Genomic DNA, 7456 nt, shown 5'->3' with positions numbered 1-7456 from the left:
AGCTTTTGGGAGAATTTGAAATTTTATTTCGTGATTTAAAATCATGATTCATGAAATAAAATCATATATCCAAATGTTGATTTTATCTCATAATCCAAACACTTATTAAATATCCAACAATCTAACATTTGAACATAAAAAAGTGGGCATCTTTTAGCTATATATTCCTAAAATCATACTGAATACATGAAGGACAACAGGAGACTTTTTGTTGAGATAATAAAAAGTAAAAAGAGCAAAGTGTCTGTCATTAAAACAAGAAATATTGATCATTGCTGAACAACCAGTTAGCCTCTGCTTAACATGAAGTTGAATCTAAAACATGTTTGTTTTGAGGAACAAAATTAAACAAAACAAATGTTTCCTTTAAAGTAATACAAGGTTGGAAGAGGGTCTTAGACATGGGATCGGTCCCATACCAATGTTTCCCACCAATATTCTTCAACACAGATTTCTCTAAGAGATGGAAGGTATGTCTATTTGTACTGGAAGTATACAAAGGCATCCTCTTCAGCTTGCAGCAGCCGAGGAAGGCCATCGATTCGAGGGAATCACACATCAATTTTACATCACATATTCTCTTCAATTCAAGTCGTCCGCCTAGGTAGAGCACTTTTAGATCTGGAAGTTCACTAATTGTAGATGTAATTAGTCGTCTTGCCTACACTTCCCATACTATATATACCAATGCTTGAGACTAGGGGTGTACATAAATCGGGTTGGTTCGATTTTTAATTAAAACAAAACCAAATCAATAATGTCAATTTTCTAAATTATAAACTTTATCAAACCAATATATAATCGATTTTTTTATTTCGGGTTTTTTTGATTTTTTTGATTTTTCGATTTTCTCAAATTTTTTACAATTATAATGTGATTGAAGAAAAAATTAAATGTTTTCACTAAAAAGATTAAAAAAATAACAATAATCATAGAGTAGTTTCAATAAAAATTAAGTTGGCAAATTACTAAATCGTCTAAACTACTATCTTTCAAAGTAATATTATATGGATACCCAAGTAGTTCAATTTCTAAGTCACTAGTCACAGTAGCTTGTCTGAAAATTTTCTTCACATAAAATGTGAGCATACAAAAGAATGAAGAATTGGAGACAACTTATTAAAAACTTAACTCCATAAAATAATTAATTATAACATAATTCCATAAAAGAAAAAAACAAACAAACCTATATCACAACATGACCAATGGGAAAAGTAAGATGAAATTAAAATGAGAAAATAAAGAAAATTCTCTGAATACTTGAAAAGTAAAATGTAAAAGTGAAGCAATTAAAGAGTTTTAGATTTTTATATTAATATTAAGTTTTATATTAATTTGTTATTAATGGAAAAAGGGCAAAATTCAAAAATAACATACTTATTCCCTTAATTATGAATTTCATAGCAACAATTTCATAATTACATAATATAGCAAATTATATTTTGTATTTTTGAAAACTGTTGCTACAAAAATACAAATACATATGATTTTTACTACCTCTATGATCGATATGTATTTTATATTTTTGCAAACTATTGCTATAAAAATACAAACACATACAAATACATATGCTACAAAATGTAATTTAATAAAAGAGTTGTCATTTTTTTATAATTTAATACTTAAGTATGTTACTTTATGTATTTTCTCCATAGAAAAATACTATAATTAAAGGTCCAAGAATATATATCTATTTTTTAAATATAAAAAAATAATAAAAGTAATTAAAAAGTAGATTATAAGTAATATTTTTTACGTATAAAAAATTAAAATTATATATGTATTACGTCGGTTCAGTTTGGGTTCAGTTTGATTTTATTTTTTCTAATACCAAATTAAACCAAGAATGATCAATTTTTTTTGTCAACACCAAACCAATCAAACCAAACCATAAGTCGTTTTTTTTTTCTCAGATTGATTTGATTCATCGGTTCGATTTGACTTAACGGTTTGGTTTATACACCCCTACTTGAGACATCATCCTTTAACCACGTCCAAATTTTTTCTAAATTTTGTTTTGGTGTTTCCTCATGAACTTGCCGTGCCAGAAGCAGACACTCACTCTCATACATATCATTGACAGGAATTCCAAAATGTTTACTTTGCTCAAGTTCTTCAACCATCCCATTCATCTTGTCCAAGCACCTCCATTTTTCTTCCCTCTTGTTGCTTCTTCCTTTAACACGTCATACTTCAACCTTCATAACTTCGTCAAACCAAGAACCAACTTCCCTGTTCCTCTTCTTCTTCCCAGATCGCTTTCGATTCTCAACTTTTGTCTTCACATCGAGTGCTTTATCTGATAATTGTTTTACATTTCTTTCCAGAGTTTCCATCTGCTCAATGAAATCACTAATACTTTTGAACTTCTTTAAGCCAAAATCAAGTACCTTCTCAATGAAAGTGTCCACGATACTATGAAAGGCGCTGCAGAAAAAGAAACATAATAATATAGTTCAGTTGCAGAGGATAAAATGACAACATGTAATTTTCCAAAAAAAACAACTTTCTCCGTTCCAACTTATATGGAAGTCTACTATTTTGAGGTATCTCAAAAGGCTTCCTTTTTTGGTTTGACATTTTAATTTCTTGGACATCTGATCAATGAGCTTAACACCTAAAGAGATTCATTTTTTAAAAAAAAATTAAAAATTAAAAAAAAAAAACATCAGATGAATGGCATCAAGGAGCACCATATTTTGCGTGTAATTCAAATTCAAATCTTAACGTGATATTTTCTCATTAAAATCAAATTTATAGTAAACTGCGAGGTACTTCAGGTGAATTAGTGGTTTCAATGTAGCTGACGAAAAACAAACCACTCTATGAGAACTCGAATCCAAGACCTTAAGAAGTCTCAATTCACTAACCTGATGGAAGATATCACAATCCCAAGGTTCTCCCTAATTGGAAGGCAGTTGTATTTTGAAATATTTATCCATGAAACCAAGGCTGAATTGGTTTTCCTTCCATTTAGAAGGATGAAAGTAGCTATAATCCCCTTTCACTACCATCAGAAACTTTTCTTCTCTACTCCTCTCCAAGCAAAAGTGATGCACTACATCATGAACCAGAGAGTATTTTGTTTTTTCCTTTATATCTTCTCCTTGAAACCACTACCATGTTACTGCTAATGAGCTCCTTCAAGTATTCTTCAGCTGCCTTTTCCTAACTCCCAGATCCAATGTTCTGCACAAAACCTTCCCCATCCACAAAGTTATCAGTTTAGACACCACAATTTCGTGGTCCTCCAGAAACATCCCCAATAAAGAAGGCAAGGTCTTAATAATCGAATAAGTTATCATAACTTAACTGCATAGTCAAGTACTTGCAGGTTGTTCAAATGCTGAAAGAAGATTTCAGGATCTTTCTCAAACTACAATCTTCCCAAAAGAAGGTTGATAATGTGGGGCAATTGGGTGTCGTGTCTTCAGGGATTCCCTTTATCTCGCTGTTGTAAAAAGAGACTTTATCCAAATCGAATGCCCAATCTTGTTCCTTTGGCACTTGTGATCCTATTCCAGCCCTTACCATGTACCTTGGTTTAACATTTGTGATCCGCAATGCCATTTCCCTGAGTAAATCATGCATCTTTATTGCTTCATAACGCCCAAGAGTACATTTTGTGCCATCAGTTGCATCAAGTAAGAAGAGTACATTTTGTGCCATCAGTTGCATCAAGTAAGCAGAGTTTCACTGTTTATTCAATATGGTATGGCCCTGGTTAAACTCTTCTTACCTACTATTTTCTTCACCAGCCCCTCCATGAAAACTCACCAATTAGTTCCTTTCTATTAATACTATTTCCTCAGGATACAAAGCACAACAGTACAAGAAGCACTCTTGCAAATATTTAGAGCTTTTAACCAATCATAACTATATTGCAGTACCTTGAAGACATCATTTTCCATGTCATCGGGGAATTCTTTCAAAGCATTCTTCCAATCCCTTATATCAGTCACCCCTCTCATGCTTCCCGCTAAAGTGATGAGCCCAAATGGCAAGCCCTTGCACCTTCCTGCCATGGATTTGGAAATTGGCTCAATATCTAGACTAAACAGAGTCTCGCACCCTAGACTCTTCCTGAACAACTCTCAAGCATCATAAGTCATGAGTTTCCCCACTTCGAGTAGTTTCTGACAACCTATCTTTTCGCAAACTTCATACGAGCGAAGAGTTAGAATCAGTCTACAGCCCTCCTCCACATCGAGCAACTTCTCCAAGCAAAGGGGATCCCAGACCTCATCCAAAATGATAAAAATGTTATTCTTCTTTTTGAAAAGAATGCCCGATTTAATATGGTTGCCCATCTTCGTTTGCCTACCGCCTACCGCATCTGAAAGGTCCAGATGCACAATTTTGGGAATATCATCTTGTAATATTTTACCGCTAAACCCTTGAGAAACTAACCCAAGAGAGTTGATTACGAATCTCATTAACAAGATGAGTATGTATATGCTTTGCCAAAGTCGTCTTTTCTACACCTCCCATACCATATATATGGATGCTTGAGCACGTCCAATTTTTTTCTAAATTTTGTTTTGAGGTTTCCACATGAACTTGCCTACAAGAAGTAGACACTCTCTCATACAAATCATGTAAGAGCACTCCAAAATGTTTACTTTGCTCAAGAAGTTCTCCAACCATTCCACTCATTTTCTGCAAAGCAGCTGCACTTCTCTTCCCTATTGTTACTTATTCATTTAACACACGTAATACTTCTTCAACCTTCATAATTTTGTCAAACCAAGAATCAACTTCCTTTTTCCTATTCCTCCCAAATGGCTCTCGATTCTCAACCTCTGTCTTCACATCGAGCACTTTGTCTGATAATTACTTAACATTTCTTCCAGAGTTTCCATATTCTCATCAAAGTCCCTAATACTTTTGAACTTCTTTAAGCCAATATCAACTACCTTCTCAATAAAAGCATTCACGATCTAACGAAAAGCACTGCCAAAAAAACAAATATAAAAATGTAGTTCAGTTGCGCAGATAAAATTATAATCAACATGCAGTTTACTGAAAAAGTACTTTCTCCTATCCAAATTATATTATGAGGTATCTCAAAAGGCTTTTTTCTTTTTCGTTCTGGTATAACATTTCAATTTCTTGGACATCTGATCAATGAGCATAATCATCTCAAAAAGAATCATTTTTTTTAAAACAAATGGCATCAAGGAGAGTATTTAGCGTGTCATTCAAATACAAATCTTAATGTGATATTTTCTCAATAAAAAAACTATCAAATTCAACACTTTAAACATCATGTCTAGTGAAAACCTTCATATAATATATAACAAAGAAAGTAATATCTCACTAGCTAGCAAACAATTTCATGTTAAAGTTTGACAAATCATACCAGATAGCAAACCCGGGAACGAAGTACAGTGCAGTATAGACCAAATAGCTATTTGTTACGAAAAGATCAGATAAATATTGTTTAACAAAACTCGATTCTTATTATGGAAGTTAACAAAGCCGAATTCTTTTATGGAAGTAGCATCTCTTTGTTTACAAACAAAAAAGAGCTATACATTCTAGAAAAGAAGAGTATTTTGCAACTTTTTGACCCTGTTTAGCAGTATTAAGAAGCCATTTTTTCCACAATTTTCTCTACCCAAAATAGAAAGTTAACGCAACTTTTTTCATTACCATTAGCCTATACATAACTCACTAGTCCGACTAATTCATATTCGTACAGCAGGACCATACAAGGCCAGAGGCTTCTTTACTCCGAGGACTCGAACTCGAGACCCTTGATTAACCACGGAGGGATCCCATCCCACAACACCCCTTGGTGCTGAGGCAAAGCTAAATATTTGAGTTTATGGGTTCTAATTTCTACAAAATGGGTCTTGGACAAATACTGAGTCTGAATCAAAAGCTACCGGATCCATAAGAGCCTCGACCGTAGAGTTAACAGTTAACACAATTAATTTAGGGTGAACTCAAGCAAACAAGAACAAATCCAGTGTAATCCCACAAGTGGGGTTTGAGGAGCGAATCTAGGAGGGAGCAAGGGTGTTTACTCGAACCTCTCGGTAATAAATTACACTGTATATATAGGGTTATTTTGAGAATATATAGGTTATGACTCCGTGAACATAAGACTAGAGGTTGATTCAGTGATTTAGAGATTTTAAAATTCACTTAACAATTCCAAGTTCAAATCTCAAGGACCAAATTTTTATTTTTCAAAATTTTAAGTAAAAATTCTACATCTGTCACAGAAATTAACAGGAAAAATGAACTAATAAGTAAATAATAGTAAGTTAATTTTCATCTCCAGCTGCTCGGCAATCAGATCTGATTTCAAATACAATAAAAATGAAGAATGAAATAATCAGTATTTACCTTTGATATTGAAGTTGAAGCAGAAGATAACAAATGAAAAGCAGGAGAGAAGCAGTGCACTTGACTACTGATTGGTTTTGGTCAAGGTCTTTATTTAGATCTGGGTGTATTTATTTTTGAGTGTGAAATTTCATATTTTTGTGATTTTAATTTATCAATCAGAATGTGAAGTCAATTTTAGCTTCTCGAACTAGAAAGAAAAAGGTATTGATACAGGAAATTAGCTGATATAGCCCTTAGAAAAAGGTGTTGTTACAGGAAGAAAAGGGTATTGATACAGGAAATTATATGATACAGCACTTAGAAAGAAACAATTTAGCTAGAAGTGATAAAAACAATTTGAAAATGAGGTACAGATGACTTAGGTTTTAATAATTGAGTATAAATGATAATTACTTTATTAGTGATTAACAAAGTTGGGAAATTTTGAAAATAGCCTATAAATTTTTAAATTTTACTTTGATCCAATTATTGACATAATATAACTAGAAACGAAGGGAATAAAATGCATGTTTTCTCTCTCGTTTCATTATTGTTGTTTTCTATCTTTTCGTCATTTTTGTTGTTCATTGTTGTTGCTACTTTATTCATCATCTTGTGCTTCATTATCATCATCTTCTTCTTCATTATCATCATCATCTTCTTTTTGTTTACTATTTTTGTTGTTACTGCTACTGCTTGACTAATTTTTTAGGTCAAATTTAGTTTCGTACATCATTTTGGCATTACTTCATAGGCGATGTTGGTAAGTAAAATTATGATTTTTAGTTGAATTTCTCATCTGGGTATACTACTACTTCTATTTTCTAAACACTGGATAGAACTATAAATATAACCCAACAAAAGATTCATCTATTTCAACAGAAGACTCATATGTTGGATTCATGTTTATTGTTCTATAGTGTTGTAACATGAATCGAACAGATGGATCATCTGTTGTAACAAACGAGTTATCCGTTGTAAAAGAGGAGTCATCTGTTGACACAAATTACTCACTTGTTGCAATAGAACCTGAACTCGATTCCAACAGACGAGTCGTCTATTGCAACAGGTAACTAATATGTTGCAACTGGTTATTTATCTATTGCAACATGTCATT

At 32.8% G+C, this 7456-nt stretch overlaps 1 long non-coding RNA gene across 1 annotated transcript; it reads right to left on the bottom strand.

Moving 5' to 3' along the window:
- Window positions 1-222: 222 nt before the first annotated feature.
- LOC107868164 lies at window positions 223-6698 on the bottom strand. The gene is made up of 3 exons (XR_001673680.2): window positions 6358-6698; window positions 2871-4953; window positions 223-2427 (listed from the first exon to the last, which is right to left on the bottom strand). It is a non-coding gene; the product is annotated as an uncharacterized LOC107868164 (long non-coding RNA).
- Between the last annotated feature and the right edge of the window lie 758 nt (window positions 6699-7456).

Source organism: Capsicum annuum, chromosome 4 (genome assembly GCF_002878395.1).
Source record: "Capsicum annuum cultivar UCD-10X-F1 chromosome 4, UCD10Xv1.1, whole genome shotgun sequence".
Lineage (NCBI taxonomy): Eukaryota > Viridiplantae > Streptophyta > Magnoliopsida > Solanales > Solanaceae > Capsicum > Capsicum annuum.
The sequence above is the reverse complement of the archived record's forward strand: the minus strand, read 5'-3'. Positions and strand labels throughout refer to the sequence as shown.